The sequence below is a fragment of the Choristoneura fumiferana genome, chromosome Z (genome assembly GCF_025370935.1).
Source record: "Choristoneura fumiferana chromosome Z, NRCan_CFum_1, whole genome shotgun sequence".
Lineage (NCBI taxonomy): Eukaryota > Metazoa > Arthropoda > Insecta > Lepidoptera > Tortricidae > Choristoneura > Choristoneura fumiferana.
The window spans coordinates 38,428,147-38,454,204 of NC_133472.1; the positions used below are offsets into that span (position 1 = coordinate 38,428,147).

Consider the following 26,058-nt stretch of genomic DNA (forward strand, 5'->3'; position numbering starts at 1 on the left):
AATCAAAATAGGTAAATGTAAGTACTTACCGTGACAAAATTGCCACTGAACTGAGAAAATTAAAATGAAACTGAAAAAATTGTAACAAAACTTAACCTTAATTTTTCCATTTTTTGCTTAAGAATTTCGTAATTTTCAACAAAAGTTTTAAATTTTATATCCTAATTATAACCTAAAGCACATTTATTTTCATTTTTTTTCAACCAGTAACAAAATATAGTAAGTAAGTAAATAAATCTTAAATTTAATCATTTTATCCTGACCAATTCAGTAAATTTATTGCATTGCCCAGCATTAAGTACCTAAGTATAAACATTTAATATATGTGAAGAAATCACTGGTTTGAAGAATATGACTGTGGTGTTTATATTTAAAAGTAATAAAAACTTAAATTGAGTGTGCTACAGCGTGTATTGTCGGAAGCCAAGAGAGAGAGTTGCCACATAAAAAATATTAAAAAATAAACATTAATGTTGCAATCATTATAATACATTTCATCAATATGTAAAAAGTTCGACTTCAGTTATTACCGACGTAATGTTACATTAAGTTAAAGATTATTTATTTCTCATAAGATTTATAATCACTTCCTGAGAATTACTTCCATTGCTTTTGCTGACTTGCCAAATTTTTGTAGTTTATCTGTACCATCGCGAAGCATAAATAACGTATTATTGATACAGAAACAAAGGCATAATTCACCCTCAAAACAAATACAAAACATAAGAAATACAATACTCGGTAACAATGTCGCGACTATGTTTTAGTTCATTGATATCGTCGCATTTGCATTTCAGTGCAGTCCTAAGTTCCATACGAAGGTAATCAAAATCAACCTAAATGCTTAACTATATATGGTTTAATCTCAAAAAGGTACACTTATGAAACAAACCTTTAAATATTTAATTAGTCACCTGTCGATAGTTTCATATGAGTCATGTCGCCATACGAACTTGGAACCTGTCTTGGATAGTCTGTTGAATTTCTTATGTACGTCACTTAATTCATGACAAGGCGCAGCACATGTTATTTATTTAATATCATGATTTTCTATTTTAATATCAACACTTGCTTGGTACACAAGCTGAGTGACAATATGAAATTTTCTATCAGAATGATTAACCACAACGTTTGTAAATCACATCCGTATTTCATAATAAATTACATGTTTTACTTTGATCTAAATCTAATTTCTTGTTTTTTTTTTATTAACGGCAACATTTAACTTTCATTGTCAATAAAAACAGTAAAAACTGGATTAATTAAATCAAGATTTACTTTACGGAGCCTCAGTTCAGTACTTTTAGGTTTTCCGTTTATCCACTATCAAACACAATCAAATCTTGTGTCAAAATATCAATTTACTTCTACTTCTACTACGGGCGCAGTGACTCGAAGTGGGTCTTGACTTCCAACTCCAGACTATGATGGTATAGTCCGGTGCTTTACGATCTTGGGCCAGCTCTTGTCAGCCTTAACCCTGAGATCCTAAAGGTTTCTCTGGACCTCATTTCTCCAGCAGTACCTGATACCTACGACCAACCGGTTTAAATCCACTTGGTCGTCCAAAGTACGCTCTCTTCACGGCTCGATCCTCTCCCAACCTTTAGTGTCTCCAATCGTTTTGGGCTCAGACACAAAATATTAATTCATAAAAGTTATTTAAAAATCTATTTTATTTCATTTCCGCCCAACATGTAATCTATGGCGTGTTTTAATTCGGCACGGCCAATAGCATGCGGTAATCTTCCGAAAGAGCCTTGCAACAAGGTTGTGGCGCGGCGCATGCGCGGAATTAGTAAATAGCCTTGCGGAATACAGACCAACAATAATTAATATTTCTCATGGATCCTCCAATAAATGGCCATCTCAACATGGACTGTAAGGACACGTTGACTCTGTAGCTGTATTCAAGCTTGATTTTTTAATGCTTGATATTTTCGAATGTAAAAATGTGACCTACAATTTTACGACGCTCTTGGTATAATAAAGTTGTTTTTATAATTACGCTACAATTTAATGCCTGCTTTAAAAATGGGCTCATTTGAATATATGCTAGCTGTGGTTGGTGATTAGTAGCAATAAGTAAAGGTAAATAATGCTACACGGTCCGGATGAATGATAAGATTTGTTGGCTGCATTCCGCTTTTAATTCGAGAAAATGTTTAATACACTTAAGTAAGTATGTGGGCATTCGTATGTTCAAGTTTATATCGTACACTGAATACTGGGGCAAGAATGAAAACTATGCACCTATATGCGAAACACTCTTAAATGCAAAAATAACTGAATACCAGTGCTAAAAAATACATAAAAAGCCCATTTTCTATGCATAATTTATACACTGACGCAGAATAACTAATAGTATAAGATAGATAAGATAAAGTTTATTGCAGAAAATGGGTAAGTACATACAAGATGGTGTAATACACGTTATTCACTGTGCGCCAAATTCGGCTTGGGTAAGCATGCAAACAATAAAAAGCACTTGATTTTGTTCAGCTGTGAAACTTATGAAGCAAAATAAAGCGATCACGTAATCTAAAAGTTAAAACTAAGTTTACTCGTTTTTGGGCTCCATGTTTAAAAAATCTTTTATAGAATAAACACACAGTTCGCAGAGCCAAGCATATAGTTTTTTCTTAAACATTTTAAAGGGGAGTTCCTTTATGTCTTTGGAAAGTTTGTTGTATAGCTTTATACACATAAAGTAGGGGCTGCGAGTTGTGTGTTTAAGTCGAGCTTAAGGTTTATTTATTTATTTATATAGTGCATACATGTAACATAAGCTCTTAAAGTTAACATGAACCCTGGTAGGGTATAGCATTTGTTGTTATAATTGTTATTATCTATGTATTTACTATTTTAAAACCTTTTCTTTTACAATAACTAATTTCTGTAAGGTAGAAACAGTAAGTCCCTCTGTCTCGACGTATGCGATTATTGTACGATATTACGTCGCAATTTTTCTTAAAATACCTTTGATTTCTGTGTACAAATACTGCTACTTCGTATATATGATGGTAGTGACATTATCTTGTGATGTTTAAAAATGAATTATAGATAATTACTGTTGTCATTATTGGATGGTAATCGCAATATATGACATATCCTTCGGTCCAACTTAATGAAGCAATGATTAAATCCAGTTTTAAATAGACAATAAGTCATCATCACAAAATACATAATAAATTGAGACTGACATCAACAAACACTGATTCTGTAATGCACTGTCTATTTATGTAAAATGCATTAAACATCTCGCTGTATGTATTAGAATTGGAAATTCATTTCCCTTGCAATCATGAATATCTCAAAACGGTTGATTGAAGCTACTGGACAGTTTGACTAAACTGTCTTATAATAAGCTACGACTTAACCAATAGCGTGAGAAAGCCACTTAAAATTAGTAGACACAGAACAGAACTATTAATAATTCATTAACGATCATGCGAGCTAAAAGCAGGACTAAAAAACCAAATAATTGTTGCCTGGCTCAGTTTATAGTGACATTCCGTCATTACTTGCTTAATAAAAATTGGTTATTCTAGAGATTGGTACCGTAATGTTAGAAAAACCAAAAAAAGGAGAGAGAATTAATATTGTAGGAGACGCTACTTCAGTTCTATGAAGGGATAAGCGATAATTATTGATTCGCATTGGGTGGTTCGGTAGACTTATATGTAAGATTCAGTTTGTTAGGCTAATATTTCTTACCAGTAACTATGTAGGTACTTGTGATATTGAAGTTTTTTTAAATTTTGAAAACAAAAAGTATTAAGTTATTCATTTAGTACGATCAAGGACTTTAGTTTATGAGCCTCCATGGAACCATTTCACAGTAAACGTCATAGTGACATCGCATTAATGAACAAGGAAAATCATAATGACTTTTCCTTTGAAAAGATTCCATGGTGGCTCATGATCATGAATAAGATCATAATAAGATCATGTAAAGTCCTTGACCGTTCATGGTCACTCAGCAAAAAGGGTTGGGGTTTTACTGAAATACGGTCGTGAACGATCCATTATCATTTAGTGAGGATGTACAGTCAACTTCAAAGATATCGACACGGCCAAAGTTACAAAAATATGTATACACGACTTTATACACTTAACACCCTGGTCGGTGTATACATATTTTCGTAACTTTGGCCGTATGGTCCTACTCCCGTCTCATAAATTACCCACTATAAATATATTTATTAGTCCTGTGGCATATAGACAACCTTATACGCACAGTGCACGCGCGGGCGTAGTCTCAGACTAGTTTTTACTTTAAATACGGAACCCTAGCAAGGAACATGCAACCCTAGCACGAGTCTGATCCCAGGCCTTCGTGTGATTGTATAATATTCGCGTCACGCGCTGTATCTCGTAAACGAAAGTTGACTGCCTTAATTCAACAGGCGATTTTAGAAATTCGCTCCCCCCTTACTTTTTAAAGGAGATCAATCATTAGTATGTGGCTCGGGTATGTACCTACATGGATAATTTGTATTGAACTGCAGGGCTACTTCGAAACTCGAAGTTCGTGTCGTGCGGTCCCTCTGACACTTATACTATTTAATACGAGAGCGAGAGAGACGGTACGACACGAACTTCGATTTTCGAACTTCGGAGTAGGCCCTCTGTATGGGCATTTCGGTGTTCTAAAGTCAATATTTCCAAGACAAAAAAACGGGAAATCATGGAACCCACGCACAGGATGTAGGTACATTCAGCAGCAGAAGTAGGTGAGCGTTGTATTGCTCAAAATGATTTAAAGGCTGACTAGGAATATAAAAAACCTGGAGCGAGGGCAGCACTTCTACGTTTTATATTGGAACATTTTTCACACTTACTATACGATACTACCAGTCATATTGACAACGGTGTCGGTGATGTTATTTAAAGGAATATTTTCTAATCCCTCAGACTTTTTCTATGAAAAATACTTTTATACATTTTGAATTATTTTCCTTCCAAGGCTATGGATAATCTTGACTGTGTATTATAAATAAAGTGAGACCAAACAAATGTGGACAAAACGGCTTAAGGTCTAGTTTAGAGCCGAAAAAACATTACAAATTGCGGCCATGTAGACTTAAATCGGTTCCCATATATGTACGTAACCCCGAAACTCCTTCGTCAGAGCATTCCACTAATATTGAGGTAAACTAAACATGAAGGCACATGTAGTTGCTTTGCTAACACAACTGGCTCGCCCGAGTACTTGCACTGGCACGTGCAGCAGAAATATTTTAGATCGAAGCCTGTAAACAATTGACCAAGACAACTTATCTAATATTAAGCAAACACCAGAATGGTATTATCGAGGGGCAACTACAACGTGACCGTTTATTTCTAAACAAACTGCCCAAACAAAGAGCACTGATTACAAACACGCGTGTGCCATTGACTTGTAACTATTTACACATAAACGCGACATAGACGCGCAAGTGTCACTAAACGGAAAACGAAGGTGTTAGATGAACCATTCGTGAATCATCTATGTATACATTAATGTATGAGGATTGTTAACACTGGCTGGCAACGACGCGGCCACTTTCCGACGACGTGGAATCGTTGGCGCCGCACTCCGCTTTTAGCTTCGCCCATAATTGCTTGTGCACTCACACTTGCACGGCCTTCCTATTCTGATGCGAACCAGTCCTTAGCAACCAATTCCCATCTCTTAATCTCTTTCAAGACACCCGCGTATGACAACGATGATTGCTACCATGCAAGTCCGAATAGGGACGCCGCTCCGCCACATGAACGGTGCCTCAAACAAGTTTGCAACTTTGTGAGAAGGATGAACATCGAGCTATGCAGTCTGCACACACTTTCCAGTGCATATTTATATCGCATCGCCACGCAATCGCGCCTTAGGGGCCTTGGCATATTCTCTTTTACCGGCCGACGTGTAAATAAAATACAGCCAGCAGGATATTATTCTCAAAACACGTGTCGAACGAATCAGTGCCTAGGTGGCCTGGGCGATTGTTCAATTTGAAATCATCGCCGAATGTTGACGAGTAAACCAATACCGGCGAGCCATTGCAATCACAACACCGGCACCATTATGGCGATAGACAATTGATGGGTCGTGCGAACAATGGGTTGTAACAAATAAACGCGTTGTTTGAATGCCCTCATCAAAACGTGGCCGTAGAGGAACCGTCACGAACAGCGCTCATGGCAAGGTGGGTGCGATGTAGTTTTCCTCCCTTGTTTTGCTCCCGTCTCGTGCTGGCGCAACGTGTTGTACATATACTAGTATTGCATAACTAATACGCCAGACTATAACGATTTCAACCAATAATCATGTACTACTCTGATTTAAGTCGCAGTTGAACGAGTGGCATTTTTAATCTCAAATGCTGTTCATATAAAGAAAAAAAAATAAAGATTACAATTATTTGCGCGAATTCGACACAAAGGAAACAATTAAAACCCTGCTATGTTTTCAAATTTACCCATAGTTTCAATCTTCTAGTGCACACGAGTGACTAATTTGACGCCGCCGTAAATTATTGATTGACAAACATCCCATTTTTTCCTCGTTTAGCTATATTATAACCGCAAGAATTTTCCAGCATGCCTAACTATTGCTTGTGGACTGTTGACTGGCGTTATGCAACACCGCGGGCAACGGTTTAAATCGACATACTCGTATAACCTTTTAAGTTTCGCAGTAAAATATAACTTAGCTTCAAACCGAGCTAATCTCAAAAATGGTTATAAAACTAATTTAGCATATTTCAGCAGATATTTTGTCAACATCCGTCTCAACACCCCTGTAGGTTATTCATTGGATTTTTGACGCGGTGCACTTCAGATATAGCCAAAAACACACTTTAATCTAACTTAAATAAATACAATGAATGGTAGGTAAACGACAGATGTCTTCAAACTGACATGGTTTGATCACTAGTTTTAAGATTGTCTAAGTCTCTGTGTTACCGTGATAGTACGTAACACGCTTAATGTTGCTGGCCGGCTACAATCAGGAACTTTATGTCTATAGTTCTTGGACCTTTGAACCTGCACATTGTCTACACTATTGAAATATAATTCAATTAAGGAACGAAAATCAAATGATGTACGAAGCAAAAATCCGAAAGAAAAAATACTGGCCAGTACAATATTTACCTTTTTAACCGTTACGTGAAATAGGTCACCAGAGTCCAACGTCCCAGTACTAAAAAGGAAAGCGTTAAATAATAATGTGTAAATTGGTTGAGTAATATAACAAACAGTGTCATACCCTAAGCCTGCCATCATAAACGATGCGAGCGAAGCTAAAAAAAATATCTGAATCTGTCCTACTTAGATACATTCTTGTCAAATAGTTTAAATTCAGTTCAATATTGTTGGGAAAATAAACAGAGAAACACTCTTTATAGGATTCTCGTCGCTCATACAAGTCAACTTTGCGTTTCCTGCCATCAAAATACCGTGATAATCTTCCAAATGATATATACAAACCTTCAAATCAACACCTTTAGCCCTGAAAAGTCTACCAATGGCCAGACAGTACTTTCGCAATTATAATATTGATTTGGATGGCACGGACGTATCGCCTCGATAACCGTCTCACACGTCTTCATTTGTGCAGGCCTTGTCCTCCTGTAGATCGTGCAGTCTCGTAGACGGTGACCACTAGAGAGGCTAAGACGCACCTTTAATAACCGACATTAAACAATTTGTTATTAATTCGACTCGCATTTCTGTAATTTGTTGTAATGAATTATGGATGAATCAGGCGCCATGGCAACTTAAACTGTAATGCGATTGTGGGAAGATGGCCGGCATAGTTTTTCGTAAATATATGGGTACGATTTTCAGGGAGAGGGATCGTGTCCTGCCGTGAACCTCCACTCTCGAAACCCGTCGAGAAGGAACGTGGGTAGGTATGCCTAAAGGCAAATTAATGACACACGACGTATTAACCCGTTCAAAAAGCTGCCGAGTAGACAAAATAACCTATCTTAACCGTGATTCCTACAAAGACAATGCTAATAGTTTAGTTGGGTCAAAGCAACCAAAACAACAATTTTGGTATTCTTGAATATTATCGCATTTAATCGTTACCTCGTCAAACTACTATTACCTCTAAGGTTCGGTAAAGAATGCACGATTAAGCAACACTCGGACGACGACATAAAAATATTCTACGTTAATATTAAAGCACAAATATTGCAGCTGCCGCGCTTACTCAATAGTGGTGATCATCCTTTACCTACTGAAAACACATCTTTGTATGCCTTTTTCACACATCTGAAGTACCATAAACCCGTTTATTATTTAGGCGCAAATGTGTATAAGTGTGTCGTCTACATAAAAATAGAATAAAAAAATGTGATATGTCATTTAGCACAATACTTATGCAGAAACTGTCAGTTCTATTCCTAATCTATCGCAGTCTAATAGTAACAGCATTATACTCGTACTTTTATTAGTTTACTTTTTCAAAGGGGGATTAAGGAGAAGATGGTTTTAACGCGCTGGTTTAAAATTTAATTAGATTATTGTTTTCGCTCTGTTATTGATGACACTTTTAAATTATGTATTTTTTTATATATAAAATACCCAGCTGTTGAACTCTGTGATTATCTTTTATTTGACTCAGGCAACGCGGGTCTTCCTTTCGCAGCTGCTAATATATTGGTGGTCGCATTCATATCTCATTACGAATATTTGGCTATATCCGTTCAGTTGCATCTTCGCTTGGTTTTACAAAAGTAAAACTTACACTGTCCGTTTAGTTCCTTAGCACAGCTCCATGTAACACTGTCTAGCGAACTCCTCAATCGTGCAAGACGAAGTTCTAAAGTTGTTGGGGTCAACTTAGGACTACGACAGATATTCCAGAATTGGTGAAAATAACCCCCAAAAGGGATTAAGTGTACTTGATGTGGGACAGGTTAAATTAGACTTAGGTCATGAGTTACATAATCTGCTTTTTATTCGTCCTAATTTTTTTATATGATATACTTTGTTATTTAACCATAAGTAAACAATCCAGCGACGAACGAACGAATGTAGCGACGACCTGGTTAAGATCGCGGGATCGCGGTGGATTCGAAAAGCACAAGACCGGTCTGAGTGGAGAGCCTTGGGGGAGGCCTATCTCCAGCAGTGGACGTCTTTCGGCTGACATGAATGAATGATGAATGAAACAATCCAGCTATCAATGATCATGAAGCTAGTAACTGCATCAAAATACCAGAGGCAGTATTGTCTATCGCTTGGCCGCCTGTGATTGCATTCTCCATCTTTTTCTACCGTCACACCGTGCGACAGAAAGAAGCGATGATAACGATTATGATTCCGATTGCGTTAGAAAATAAGAGGCCGTACCTATTGTCAAGCGAGCTAACGATCCTACATTCTTTAAAAAATATGTCATATTGTAATTAACTGGGAATCAGATATTTTACAACTAATCGACAGCAATAATTAAGCATCTTTTAATGTCATTAATCAAAAACCGTTCTGGTGGTATTAAGGAGTAATTGATATAAAACTATCACTTTATCTGTATTTAATAGATGTCAACGTGGTAGCCATTTGTTTGCGGTCAGTATAATTGATTGGTTAATTATGAGAAAATTTTGACGATATTACAAGATCTCGGAGAGTTTGGCATGCGATGCGAACATGCGTCATAATCATAAGAGGTGACCTAAGCCAATGTCCAGCGTGCAAAAAACACATTTCCTAATCATAAGAAACGAATTGATTAAAAAAAACATATTCTAGGAACTGATTTCGCGGTCATTAAAAGGTCTGATACTGAATTTCAAAGACATCGAAGGCTGTACATAATTTAGACACATTGGACACTGTTCCGTAGCTCCAAAGGTTGAATTTTACGATGTCTGTTACGCAGAAGGTGAGGATATAATGTTTGTGATACCAACAGGTTTGGCCGTGAAGATTCGCGCGGATGTAGACTTAATAATGCTTTCTTATTATGCAATGCTACGAAACTAGTTTTTAATTTGATTGGAATCACGCAGTTTTGCCTTGTCTGACGCGGGGCAAACGGTGATCCGTGTTCCAACGTTCACGTAGAATACTTTTTTTGTTACGATTTTCGGACACTTTATGGGTCAGCAAACCTTGCTAATATTAAAAATTCTTACAACCATATTTAATTTCTTATATTAAAGAACGTACACACAATCGTCAATGATAAATTCTCTTCTAGTATATATAAAGTCGTCATCATTGTATTCTTAACAACGTCCTTCGCTGTTAGAGTTAAATATTTTACGTAGGTACGGATCTCATTTATAAAGATTTCACATTTACACTTTCTCCTTTTTTTGTTGACTTAATAAAAGTTTGTCGCCTTGCCCGCGCATGAGGCCAGTACGAGTACGTTTGAAGATGGCAAATTTGCGCAAAGCCATGTCTTGGTTTTACGTTTGATGCGTCATTTTTTTATACTTATATCTTCGAGTAAATAAATAGTGATGGAGGTCAAATGTTGAATCTTGACCTCGTCGACATGAAATCGGTCTCTTAAGATTCAGTATTATTAGACTCTACTTTGGTCTAAGTATCTTGTTTATTATTCAGTTACTTCCATCTACCGGGTATCGTAGATTACACAATATTTAAGGTCCATTCCCGTTTCTAAAATAAAGCAACTTGACTAAACTGTTGCATCACTTTAATTTTCCCGGAATAACGGAGCAAATAAGATGTGGAATATTACATTTGTTCAGTTAAATACTATCCAACTAATTAGTCATCGAGTGTTTTTGTTTTCAAACGAATTTGCGGTATATAATAACTCAATATATTGGTTTGGGAATAAGACGCGTGTACTGGTAATGTGGTAATGATATCATTGGCCCACATTTATTGAAATCTCTGTTTATTAATGTTCGTAGTTTAGAATTACTTCATCGATGGCTGTCGATTTTGCCATTATAAAGTAGGCATAATACTTTCAATTTAAACCACTACCATCTACCAAGTACGGCAGAAGCGAATACATAGTAATAGTAGAATTATTGTGTGTAGATACTACTAGATAGCATAGGTAGATACTGTTAGGTAGCAAAAACGTCTTATTCAATACGTTTGTATTGTCCTATACGTTATATCGTAAGCAGTTTCTTTTCAGCAATCAAAAGCGCGGGAAGCTGTCTGTCCCTGTGTCCCTTCGTGGTGACGCATGACACTAAATTCTAATATGGCGGGCAGCACGCGGAAACAATACATCGTCCATTTAATTATCATAATAAAAAAATATAAATATGAAAATCATTTTAAAGAAGCTACCCTAGTCTAAAAAGAACAACAGCCGCCGTCCAACTTACGGATAGACTCTGGCCAACGAAAGCTGTCCACGAAAAACAACGGCAAATTAAAAATATGCGGTATAAAGAATATTACATTCTTACATACAAGATACGCGCGAAAAACAATACCACTCCTTGCAGTCGGGTAAAAAAAGGGTCTGACAACACTTGCTATACACTGATTAAACAAATTTGATACTTAGACATTATTTAAATTTTCCAGATATTAAATCGTACTCCGGACTCTTCAAGCTGCATCAAAATTCATGTAGTAATGTGTGAAAGTTGATGATGCACTTTAGGAGTCCCTTGGTAAATATGATCTTTGTCAGTGCCCATTTACGTACAGTCCAGACGCATCAATTTTTGGACCATTTTGGCCAGATTGGTATTGAATGTATCTTCTAACATTTTAATTCAAACACAATCTTATAACATTTGCTTTTGAGGATGGTTGGAGGTTGAATTAAACAAAAAAAAAATTTTTTTTCTTATAGCAGAAGTATCAAAGTATCTTAGCCAGGTTAGAATGGCAATATGACAATTTTGACAGTCTCAAAAATGATACCAGATTAAGGTTTCTTAAAAAATGCGTGGACAGCTTTCGCTGGCCAGAGCCTACCATAATACCTCAAACAATTATACATTTTGGATAGACACATTTTTCTCACATCAGTCATGTATATAGGTAATTGCAAGTTATTAATAACTTTGTTTACAATATAAAAAAATTAAAACCATGTTTGAATAATTTCTAAATAAAATTGTATAAATCATTAAGAATAGTCGTCAGTGATTACAAATAGGAAATCCACCGTTCTGAGCCAAGATTCTCGCTTATCTTGCTCCATTCTTGTCACATCTCCGGCCGGATGCTCGGCTACTGTATTAGGATCCTGATAAACCTTAATTGCTGTTATAATGCGACTTTATTCATTTTCTTGGAATAAAATGTTGCGATTAAATTACTATTCCGTACCATTAACTTGCGTTACGTTGTCTGACGTTTTCCGCTGTCAGATTTACGTCAAATTAATGCCAGAGTGAATGACAGCGGTGTTAGGTATAACTATTTATATCTTTAGCATAGAGCCATTAAAGCTACGAACATTTACACGATAGTTTATTAGTAAATGCTCGTCGAAAGTTTTTTTTCACGATGATGCCGGACGGATGCTCAGCAAAAAGCTCGAAGCGAATTTACCGTCGTTTCGCTCGAATGATCCCTAGAATGTTCGCTAAAACGCTCCAGTACCACTACCATGACTTTACAGTGATCGTACTCGATAGCGACGGCGTAAATTATTTGTATGGAGAATTGTACAGCGCCTCTACAAATAATTTACGCCGTCGCTATCGAGTACGGTCACTGTAAACTCATGGTAGTGGTACAGCAGGGCAACTTCGGAATTCGAAAAGGTCCAAATTCCGCCGACGCTTATATTATTTAATACGAGTGTGAAAGGGGCAGTACGATACGAACTTCGATTTTCGAGTTTCGTAGTACTCGTAGCCCTGCTGATTATTTTGTGAGCTTTTAATTGTTACATGCGCTAGAACGCTCATCTCATAACAAGTAAATTCTCATACTTATCAGCACCTTCTGATTAAAATGGTGTATCTATGAGACAATTGCCTGTTCGTTCACTTACCTTGTGTTTTTAAAACTAAACAATAGGGTTGCTAGAAGCTTTACGATCACGCCTAACTTCTTTAAACATGAGATTCACTCTACTTTTACCCGAAATAACTGCGATATTTCCTATATTTATTTAATTTCTTTAACCCTTAGACCTCGCTTTAATAGGCTATATTTTAAGTAAGCGCTCACATTCCTTGACTCTGTTTAAGTTTAAGACGATGAAACTAAAAATAAGCCTACCTCGACAGTACATATATGTTATGTGTGTCACAATTTCAAGTATTCGTGACCTGCACAATCTCTTAACTTGGAGCTAGCAAGTTGCCGAGAAGTCTTTAAGAACATATTTGTACTTAGCGGTTATAAATAGACGACGGTTTCTGCAATACGGTAGTTGACTGCGTATTAAGTGACTAAAATATACAAAATCAGTTTTTTTTTAGCAATGCAAATGAGCAATTATAGCCTGTAATTTTATAGAAGAACCGACAAGTGCGAGTCGGACTCGTGCGCCGAGGTACCATCAGCCAAATAAGTGGTCTACCAATTTTTAAACAAGTTCCTATCAAATGAATATGTCGCTAAAGTTGAACTTTCAAGTTGACAGACACGTCTATTGACATTATTGTTTTATGACATGGAAACGATTATTAACTTTAGGGTGGGAGACCACATATTTGGCTGATGGTACCTATGGATATTCAGTGTTAGCAGAGTCCCTCTCCTAAGCAAAGTGTACGCAGTGCGGGGTTATTATACATGGTTACTGATATAAACAAACTTAGCCGTTACCCGCGACTATAGGGCTGTCTGCTTGACATTTAACGGAACTAGTTAACATTTAACTAGCTGTTTCCACTCCGTCCGAGTAGAATTTGTTTATCGTAATCCCGCGGGAACTATGCAACTTTCCGGGATAAAAACTATCCTATGTCCTTCTCCGGGATTCAAACTATCTGTATACCGAATTCCCTCTAAATCGGTGCAGCGGTTTAGACTTGATGAAGTAACAAACAAACAAACAGACTTAAAAACTTTCACATTTTTAATATTAGTGGGATATTAAAGCTTAGGGTTGGGGTGAGACATAAGTATAGGTATTTACGGCACTCACAGCCAGCACAGCATAGCGCCGATATTTTTTTTTCTCAGATGTATAAAATTAGATGTTAGATTCAACGTATGCAGCCTATTTGTGTTAAGAGGTACCTATTACTTATTGTGTTGCAGTCGTGAGTCTCAGAGGATTATTGTATTATTAGCTGAGGTTTCTCAGAGATATCATAGGATCATCACGTTGCACATAATTGCATATAAGATAACCAGTTGATAATCACAATGCGTCCGTAGTACCTAGGTACCTACTGCTTTGCCAGTATTTGGCGATATCGCTGCTCGTCACGAGTGGGTGCTATCCCGCTCTCACGAATAGAGGTGTTGTACGTAAACGTGTTTGCGTTGTGCGTTTATGTCGCATGTATGCCAAATAAAGCCTATATTACCCAACAGGTATGTAGGTACATATTTAATAGCGGGAAAGGGCTTTTCAAAGAATTTTAATTCAATTTAGGGGGACGTAGCAAGACCCTAGCAAGAATGCTAGTTAGGATTTCACCTCCATTGTAAATGTATCCTTTTAATATTCTGGAAAATATGTTCCTAGCTCTAGTTTGAGTTAGTGAGAAAATTTCCATGATTTTTTTTTGGTCATTGATTGCCCAGAATTTGGGCTGAACGTTTCGTTTTATAACCAACATTCGTAACTATTGATTCTTTTTAAGCGCAAGGAGCAAGGCACGGCTCGATCCTGGCGCTACCACTTTCACTTGCGCGCACGCAGCCACTTGTGCGAGCGCGTGTTGAAGCATTTTCTTTGCGATTTTAAAACATCTTGGAGTACGACAGGAGTTTAAAATAAAAGAGGACGCCACTTTCTTCGTAACTGTTAGATTTTTGATTGTTCAAACGAATTTGTATGCAATATAATATAATTTAGTTATCTTTCTGTCCATTCTCATTCATGCCCCGCTATGTGCCTGAACCTTAAGCAAATATAAATTATAAATAAATTTAAATAATTATAAAACCAGGTCCTATACTACAAAGTGCAAATTTGAATTTCGTATCTTGTTGTCCCACTGACGCTAATATTATTTAATACGAGAGTGAGAGGGACGGTACGATACCAACTACGATTTCCGACTCTTAGTAGCCCCCATGTAGTCATGACAGACCAAGGGTTTTTACGTAACCGCTTTCGGCTGTCAGACAGAACACGAGAGCGTATACATGTGAGAGAGAGATACACGTGGTAAAAACAATTGAAAAGAAAACAAAAAAATTGTGAAGAAAAACATTTTAAAAGAACATCAAATAGCATAAATATATAAAACAACATGCGTTGTCAGCATGATGGTGATGATGATGATGATGAACTTATAGGAAGTAATGTAGTCGTCGCCTGCGAGAAAACTCGTAACACCCTAAAAAAAGGTCTTTAATAAAACGGTACCTACGCATTGGTTTCAGTTTTTTTGGCCGTTAATGGACGCCTCAAACGATCGTACCAATTAGTGGACGCTGCGGCTTATTAACATGACGTCATGCTTTAATACTGCGAGTTACATTTAAGAATTTATTTTTTGGCGGTCCGAGAAGGTTCATTCGCTTTTAGAATCAAGTTCCTTTGAAGTAGATTAGAGCCGTATTTAAAGATTTGAAGCCCCGGACTAGTTAGCTTAATACCTACTACTCCATGAAGTGACAATAAAGTATTACATTTAAGAAAAAAAACCTGTACCATCAGCCAAATATGTGCTATCACCCTAAAGTTGAAAATCGCTTGCATGTCATAAAACAATAATGCCAATAGACGTCTGTCAACTTGAAAGTTCGACTTTAGCGACATTATTAATTTGATAGGAACTTGTTTAAAAATTGGTAGACCACTTATTTGGATGATCGTACCTAAATGGGTCATTATTCAAGCGTTTCAACCGGCTCATTTTCGTGGTCACATCTTTTTATGAATTGGCTGTAGATTTTGATGATAAGGATTACTTTTTACACTGTACTTTTGCTCGATAACTGGAATGGGACCTGTAACAGAATCTTCTACCAAGTCAGCAAAAATGTACCCACGAAAGTCATACGGACTTAACGCTTGCACAATGACCCGAATAACCCCCTGGACTGAATGACGGACTGTACAAGGTGTTAAGATTGGTTTTTGGAATCTCTTTTTTTTGTATTTTTTATTTCAATTCAAATTTTTTTTACGGTCATCCCGTAAAACCCATATCGAAAATACAAACTGTAATATAGATCCACAGAAAAACCAGAAAAATAAGACCAGCGCTGGGAATCGAACCCAGGTCCTCGGCATTTCGTGCCGCGTGCTATACCGCTACACCACCGCTGGACAACTGACTAAATTTAGAATCAGCGTCATATTTTTGCAAACACTGTACTAATAACGTATAATAGGTACAAATACTTTTTGAATTGCGATAAATAAAAATACCAAATCGGTTTATTTTACGAACTGCCTTAAATGACGTTTCCGCTGAGCATCTTCGTTAATCAACACGCGAATCTCTCTTCAGTTGAAATCTTTTTATGCGGCTGCCCAAAGAAAAAAGTGTTTGGTTTTTGTGCCGTCGACGTAAAGCGTTAACTGCGGGAACTACCATCAAGTTAAAACAAATGGCTAATTGCGTTGTTGTCATCATTATGCGCACCTTAGACGTATTCTTGGCGTTTTGGTAAAAAAAAACTTAATGCTATTCCGGTGTCACGATACAAGCGTAAAAAATTACGTCAAACAATAAAATAGCAGAAAAATTGATAAGGAATATACGTATTAAAATCTACAGATACTAGGGTAAAATAGATACTGTTTTATACTACAAAAAATATATACACATCGGAGACTTTGTAAATATCCCGTGGGAGTTTCATACTTATGTTCGAACAAACTGTATATGGTATTTTTGTCAATCTTTACTAATATTACGAGTATAAGTGCGAAAGTATGTATGAAACTATGTATGTCAATCTATTACCTCTTCACAGTTAAGTTATTGCGATGAAATATGGTACTTATTAAGATAATTTGAGCTCCGGGAAGGACATAGGTAAATTTTTTATCCCATAAAATTGCATAGTTCCCGCGGGATGGCGCTAAACGAATTCATTTGACAGACTAAGGGGCTGTTTCACCATCCATTGATTAGTGTTAACTGGCGGTTAGGTGTGATGCCGTCTCTATTTGTTTTGTTCGAATAGACGGAGACGGCATCACATTTAACCGTCGGTTAACGCTAATCAATGGATGGTGAAACAGCCCCTAAGTCGCGGGCATAAGCTAGTAGATTCGGTTACTTACGTAAGTCACCGTCAGTGAAGTTAATAAAAACGTGATATAAATTAGATTTGCCGGTGTACATTTCTACCATTGTTTATTTTTATATTGCCAAGCTGGACCTTTATAAAAACTTACCGATATTATTTCGTACTGGGTAGCTACCTACTTTACGGAATTTGTTTTTTAGTATTTCGCGCTATTGTTTCAAGTTTGACGATTTTGTGTCTTCTGGAAGTTTTGAGGCGATGAATGAAGTTGGATGCATATCCGACGTCAACAAGCTAGTGGTTCAAGCTCCTTCACACGTAAAAAAATGGCAGTTGTTGACTGCATCACTATCCACTTTCGCATATTATTCTCACTGTAAATACTCATTTTGCATTTGCCGTCCTGCTTTAAATGAATGTGCTTACTTTATTATCATTATCAATCACTGGCCTTGCATGGCGCCAAGAAATATATTCATATATTTTTAAGTATTTCTCTTATCCTTTTGTTTTGCACTTTCGCTGTTTTTGGGGTCAAGTTTGACACGGCCGACATTCGTTTTTTTGTGAGAGCACTTGTACATTAATATATTTGAAATGTTTACAATGTTTATAATTGCAAACATTCTCAACTATCTCTAGTGTATTGAAGTAATTTAATTACTCATTTTGATTTAAGTAAATCAACAGCATCTATCTATTTTTTAACTTAGAGTCTCGAAACTAATTCAAATAGTAACGGGTAAAGTATACAGCACAAGCACTAAAAACATGAAACTTTTCTTTTAATTTATCAATTTTCAATGTGATTTGGAAAAAAAGGGGGAGGCCTTTGCTTAGAGACTTCTCTACGCTTATATAAAATGTAAATGTGCCGACATACAAGAGGCGAGCAATAGTAGATTGTACAACATTTTACCCGAGACGTTCATATAGCCACCCGAGCCGGTACGGCGAGGGTGGATAGACACGTCGAGGGATAAATGGGTTTAATGCCCGAGTTTCGATTGCGAGGGGATGAAATAACAACAGTTTAAACATTGTTCACTTACGAGTACTAGGTACCTTTTATTTTTCATGCATTGCTAATATCATTATAAATATTTAGTTTTATTGATTTATTTGGCTCATTTTTAGTTTTATACAAATTAAAAATTATTAAAAAATATATAGAAACTTTGACACTGACAAACTTTGACACTGTTGGCACCCAATTGCCTTGATCTTTATGCACGATGATTTTACTTTATGCACGAGAGCATAAAAAGTCATTTTATGTCGCCTAGATCTAACATAAACACGGACTTTACGAGCATGAGAAGTGAACATTTTTATACGATTAGATACACATGAAAAACCCACGTCTAGTAAAAAGCAGTCTTTTAGTTAGCTCGTTCGGGATCGCGGCTAATTACTTAGTACAATATGTTCGTTAAGTTAATTATTTTGCTTATTTTCGGAGATCAACGACCGATGCAAGTGATTAATAATCCGGTGCTCCGCAAAAAATTAAGACTAAATGTAACCATCAATTTGGCGTTCGGAGTTGTTAAGGACAAAATGATGTCAACATTGTTTTGTACGACGTAGTATACAAATTTGTACATTTGTGTTCTTGAATGATTAACTTTGACACTGGAATATTAAGACGATTGATTATGGCATTATTTTCCGTTGGCATTTAGCAATTAATTAATAAATATTTTACGTTGTCCATGAATATTTTGTTTACAAATCCTGTCCTCATGTTCTTAGCATCTGTCCTTGATTAACTTCAGTTGCCAAGGAGTCTCTATTTTTCAAATCAGTCCTATTTTTCCGGCGTGACGCCTTTTCCAGGCATTATTCTCCTATACTGCGTAACATGACACCAAAGCTTCGTGTTTTTATTGAACTTGGAATTTCGACAGTATTTTACAAGTTCAAGTCTTGTTTGCAGACACGCTCCGCTGAGCGTTAAATTTAAGCAGTGCTAACCCGTCGTGAAATATACAAGCAGTTTGTCAATTTTTTGTTTCAATAAAAACATAAATAAATGTGTCGTAAAATTTTAAGTATCAGGTCTCATCATAGGGTTCCCCTGTCGAGGGATTGATAAACTGATTAAGACAGAAAATAGCTTAAAATGATTCTCGTTTTAAGGCTTTCGTTCTGTTAGTTTTAAGGTTCGTCCCTACACAATAACAACATCCTGTGCTAGTACTATATTTTTCTGCTCTGCCTCTCCTTCTTCTGGCAAAGGCCCCCATTCATAAAAAGGTAAAACCTCTTAAAACCAACAATAATATTTAGCTTCAAATCATCGTTTTTTATCTATAGTAAATGTAATCAAGTTAACGTGATTAATAGTTACGTAGATTACTTTTCTACAGCATTGAACCTAAGTTCCTAGAATGCCCACTGGGCCAATAGTCCTCCTTGGCCTACAAACTGTTCAATATTTGTTCGCTAGATAAACATTTTTTTAACCAAAGTCTATTAGAATGAAGTGTCACTATTCGGTGTTCACATATTTTTAAAACAAATACCAGAATTATTTTTAGTTTTATAAACGTATTTTAATTAAAATAGCATTTTTATTCCGACTACATAGGCTAGAAACCTTGACTATTGATAATACGATACAATTCAGGATTTTATTGATATTACGACATTATTTTAATTTTGTTCCCTGCTGTGATTTAAGTATATTGTTGGACTGCAGAACCGGAACTGAGGCGTTGAGATGTTATCCTACCATCATGTCTGAAGCCATACGTCTTCCGTAATCGCTTCATGCATACGCGGTATTCCATTGTACAAAAACTGCATAAGAAATACGTCGACAACGGAATGATGAATCGTAGGTATTTGTAACGATTGATATAGTGGTGCCATCATCGTATAATAAACTGATAGGTTTTTGTTCAGGGACTTTAGACACCAGAACATCAATTTTAATATAAGGAATGAATAATCAAGGTCCAAGAATGCTTCCTTGGGCGATGCAGCGTTAATTTTTGTATTTTGAACACACTTTAAATTGAAAATTAGTAAAACTGTTATTCTTTTTGTAAATCATACTAGCAGTGTTTAATTGCACTAAGTATGTTAAGATTTATTAATAACTAGCTGTTGCCCGCGGCTTCGCCCCCGTTGTACTTTTTCTGTATTTTCTTCCATAAAAACCTTCTCCTGATAGTATCAAACACAACAAAATAAGAATTAACGAAATCGGACCAGTCGTTCCCGAGTTTTGCGCTTAGCAACACATTTTACGATTTATTTTTATTTATATAGAAGATTTTTACTTGCAATGGAACACAAATTCGAGTCAAGGAGCTGAGATAAGCCCGAATCTAGATCTCAGCTACGTGCAGAGGTCTCACTATAATCTTAGACATCATTTTGATGGCATACTTACTCGTAATTACTCGCCTCGGAGACAGCATAAGCAGTCACAATTTCGTATTATCGCTAGCAGGCATTGAACGGAGTCTCCGTTTTTTCGCACATATGAAATTAAAGACATAATCGCACACCACACCTAGGTCGTAAGCGGTATCAACTCAAAATAAAACACCATTTTAATTTAAATCTACATCTAATTTCGGAGACCTAAGTCCTAATATTTGGAGTTGATGCCCTTTCAATGTAGACGTGCGAGTGCGATATTACCAACGCGACTATATCACAAGTCTTGGTTTTTCTGGTTCTTTGGCCGCAAACTGTAGCCTTTATTAGCTTGAACACGCGTTGCGTTATACTGATAAATTACTGCCTCCTTTATTCATAAACGCTTGTCAAGCTTAACTTAACATTCGTTTGTCTCTATCTGTTACTTTGACATTTTCTTTATCTGACAAAGACAAAACATTTTGCGGAAACGGAATTGTATTTGTTATGATAAGGGTGCATCTATATTACATAGGTTTTCTTTAACGGTTTGAAATGAAGAAGCCAATACGCAAAGTATAGATAACAATTATTATTAATTATTATTATTTTCCTTTTGTACAACTCTAGAGTATAAACAAACAAACGAACAAAATATACGAGTATGTTGACCGTCAGATTGACTTGAGAATCAGAGTTCTAAAATGGTATTTTATTACTTCAATGATTATTAACTTAGGTAGTTAGCGGGGCGTTTGAAATTAATACTGACAATAAAGATGCATACACACCTAAATATTTATGGATAAACTAACTGTCTCTTACCTTCAATAAAGAATATTAAAAATGATAGAACCAAGATTTTTTTTAACGTAAGCTTAAGTTTTCATAAATATGGTTTAAGGACTTTTTATGTTGGTCTTATCTTATATGTAGAAATTGTGTTCTAGTAACAATAAGATTACGGTAGTGAAACTTTCACCAAGTAACAGTAAAACTATATGCTACATCGTGCGATATTAAGGGGCTGTTTCACCATCCATTGATTAGTGTTAACTGACGGTTAAATGTGATGCTGTCTCTATTTGTTTTGTTCGAATAGACGGAGACAGCATCACATTTAACCGTCAGTTAACACTAATCAATGGATGGTGAAACAGCCCCTAAATAAAATTATCCTTGGCCGCTCATAATCCATACAAAGCCCATTCTCTTTTGACTTGACTTAGCACAACTATATTTTTTTCTGATTGTTGATTTCAATCGCAATCGCTTACCATCAGGCGATCCGTCTGCTCGTTTCCCCCCCTATACCACAAAAAAAAACTTCTTTTAACAAAGCCATGATTTGTGCGTATAATATCACAACTGATAAGAAGTTAGACGGGTTTTTACTATGAATCATCGTCAGAAATCGTTGTTTGAATACTATCGTAACCGTAACGCTCGCAATCCGAATACCGTATCAATTAAGGTATTTTAAATGTCACAACGATAACGGCAGAATATTTACTGCCCTATGAATATGTATGTGTTGCGTTATTGAAATGTGTATTAAAACTATTTACTTTTTTAGATGTACAATGTGTCGACGGTTGATTTTGCATGTCTTACGCGATATTTGTATTGAACATAGATTACCTGTTTTTATTAGTTTTCGTATCATGAATGAAGAGCTTAAGTACATTCAGAGTGAAGCCACACGAGCGTAATATTTTGAGTTGACTCAGTTTGAGTCGCCGTGTGGCACAAAATGGACTTTTTTATAAAACCGAATGCAGAAAAATTAATTACGCGAGCGAAAATATGCGACTCACAACTCAAAAACTTACGCTCGTCTTGGCTTCACCCTCAATGTCAAAAATATATTATTTGTTTCAATTATCTATTTATTACTAAAATTAACTGCCAAATGTACTAATTGTGCCTAATTGCATCACTTCATAACAGTGCCTTTATTTGGCTATTAATTTGAATGTATGAAAAAAAGTGTGATAAATATTTATAGTATGAAAAATTTGAAACTTGTAAACGAACCCGGGCAGAAGAGTTTGATGTACATTTTGTACAAGTTTTGTACTTTATTGTATTTTTCTAATAATCACTAAAGAAAACAGGAACTAACAATTACATCATAACAAGATAATTACCTAACTAAATACCCGATGATTTTTAATCGTTGATCAGAATTTGAAAAACATTAATAACCAGCTAAAATTGAACTCAACAGGCGAGGTCTTAAGCAATTAGCTCATCCTACATTAACTATTGAAGTGAAGTAAATATCTACGTTTTTACGTCAATATTTACGTCTTTGACAATGACAACTTATTACTTATAGGTTAAAGTATAAAGCTAATAGAGGTTGTAAGTGTAAATCGAAAATACAAACTGAAATATAGATGCACAGAAAAACCAGAAAAATAAGACCAGCGCTGGGAATCGAACCCGTGTCCTCGGCATTCCGTGCCGCGTGCTATACCGCTACACCACCGCTGGACAACGGTACAGACACGAATTTCTCCTATGCACCATATATCTCAGCCTGTTTGTTTCTTATTTAGTCACTTAAGCAGCGATTTTCGATGTGAGTTTAACGGGATGACCGTAAAAGTAACAAAAATTTGGAATTTAATACAAAAAGATTCCAAAAACCAATCTTAACTTGTAAGTGTAAGTTCATAGATAAAAACATTAGTAGGGTGACAATGAAATTCTGATAAAAGTTATTACGAAATAAAAAATATTAAGAAAAAAAAGTCGGCAGTACCATGTAAGTGTGACTTAATTATGACCGCCACCAATTAGGTACCTACTGAATTTAAAAATTGGTTCCTGATCACCGATTAAAAGTCATCGTGTATATCCGCCAGATCACGAAGTTCCTAGGCATATCGTGAAATGGCGCCATTTCATGAATTGGCTCAGGGAAATCCGCCATATCGTTCAAAACCGAAAACTGGCTGAAAATCAGCGCTGGGGTGAGCCAGTGTCCGATTCACAACCGCAATGACACATACCTTTGTGTTGTTTTTTTGTACCTAATAATATTGTTGTCTTGTGTTGTGAATAAATGTATTTTCTTTCTTTCTTTCTTTCTTTAAAAACCCACCGTTCAACGATTTGCCTAGTGACGTTCAGGCTGTTTCACCACCCATTGATTAACTTTAATTGACGGATAAATGTGATGCATTCTCTGTTTGTTTTGTTCAAATAGACGAAGACCGCATGACATTTATCCGTCAGTTAAAATTAATCAATGGGTGGTGAAACAGCCCCTAAGTCTTAATTCACACTGTTTTGCCCATTTGTTGATATACACGCTAGATTAAACTCTATTGTTTCTATAAAAGCTTCACGTATTCTGGATGGTATTCTGTGACGTACAACAATATTAATGTCTATCGAAAACATACAGACGAATTGGCCTCCATTTTTGAAGTCGGTGAAACCTCCTCCTTTTTTAAAGTCGGTTGAAAACGAATCTGAAAGACATTGCCAATCTTGTCGATGATAGACGGTCTCTTTTTAAACCCCGACGCAAAAAAAGGGGTGTTATATTATAAGTTTGACCGTTATGTGTGTCTGTCTGTGTCTGTCTCTTAAACGGGTGAGCCAATTTGAATGCGATTTTTTTTAAATTTGAAAGCAGGTTCTTTAGCGATGGTTCTTGGACATGTAACAAAATCGGTTTAGCAGTTTTTCCAACTTTTTGTTAATTAGGTTAATAACTGTCTTCGATTGTACGCACCGCTCAAAATTTGGTGTATGTAATGTATGCTATATACTTCTCTACGGAAACCTGACGGAATTTTGACAGGCCTCACCTAACTGCTATAGCGACTGCTCTGCGAACGTAAAGCTATGCGTACTGGTTGGTTGCTGTTAACCGATCTCGTCTGATTTATAGCTCGGTCTGGCCTGCCACTCGCCCGGAGAACGTCTCGGCCCCCACGTCGACGCTCCAAAACGACCACGTAGTACGTATAACAAACATCATACCTACTTATTATAAATGCAAAAGCACCTCCGTCTGGCACCGTTTTCCGCTTTGGGACCCTGGGAAGCACATAAGATAAGTTTTTATCCCATTAAATGTCATGATTCCTGCGGGATAGCGATATTTGAGTCCACATACGTCGTCACGGGCTACACTTTAGGATATATTACAAAAAGGATGATGGGTAAAAATATGAAATATGTTGAATCGGAGTGCACCCAGAAAGACTCCTGCCAGATAAATGTCGGAAAACGCTTGTCGCTCTCACTTAGAACTCATTTGTGAGTCGAAAAAGTTCATTTAGTTTACAAATATTGTTGGAGTATATTGTAACATCTTTAAGAGTCTCTACTGCACGAAACAGGATTAGATTTTTGAAATGATAGACGTTTTTCAGACACTAATCGGTAACACCAAGGTAACATAAATTTAATTGCTGTTTATTTGGCAACGATTTTGAACATTACGTTTTAATATTTTGTTGATGAACCTTCGGAAAGTACCTGAACTCCAGAATCTTTACATGAAAGTTTTTTTAGTTACATAAATTGTACCTACATAAATACGTCTACACAATCACGGTTTTCAAATTCATTATCACAGTCTTTATATTGAGGTTATTGTTGTGAAAACAGCGTGCAATCGTTTATCCAATAATGCATACTAACTATTATCAGAAAAACTGTCTCAAACAATATTTATGCGTGTTTTTATGATTTCGTGCCGCCGATAAGAAGGTTGACATCACGCCTCAGAACCGACGTTCATTATATTACTTGTACACTGATTAATTGCAGTCATAACTCGACTATGGCATTATTCTTCCGTTTAGTTTTCGTTTTGTTAAAATCAAGTCTTTGATTTACTTGTAACGAGTCTCGTCAATCAACTGCCTAGATTCTAAGTATCTCTTTCAGGCATCTAAGTAGGCCCTAGATAATAAAACAACACTCTTTAACCTAAATAACTTTTAGTAATAAAGAAGTTAGTACGCATGTGACTGAAAAAGAAAATGTACTTATGGTACCGTAGTACCTTGAAGCTCCTAATTAGTTAGCTGCGGACTAAACCAGATTTAAGGAGACAATTGATAGCTTTCCATAATGAAGTGGTAATATAAGGGAGACAGCCAATGAAGTTTTAACGTATGTAACTGACAAACGATGCAAAACGAAAGCACTTGTTTTTAGACCAACTTTATTATAAATTCAGGAGTGATGGTTGTTCACTCAACAGCAATATAAAAAACAAAACACTCAAAATAGCAATAACATAAACGAGCAATACAGTTGTGTGCATCCATTATTGATTGCCTACGTATTTCGCACTTTATCTCTGTTCCGTAGTAAATTGAAAAACTGCAACGACAATGAGTATTGTTA

General features: G+C 36.3%; 1 protein-coding gene across 2 annotated transcripts in view; it reads left to right on the forward strand.

Moving 5' to 3' along the window:
• The window catches only part of LOC141436409 (UNC93-like protein), a 109,180-nt gene that overhangs the window by 25,097 nt on the left and 58,025 nt on the right, over window positions 1-26,058 (forward strand). Inside the window, exon 2 of one of the 2 annotated variants that reach the window (XM_074099379.1) lies at window positions 24,587-24,656. The exons of the other annotated variant lie outside the window; for it this stretch is intronic. The gene's annotated coding sequence lies outside the window, so the exon portion shown is untranslated. The remainder of the gene's footprint in view (window positions 1-24,586; window positions 24,657-26,058) is intronic. 2 annotated transcript variants of the gene reach the window in all.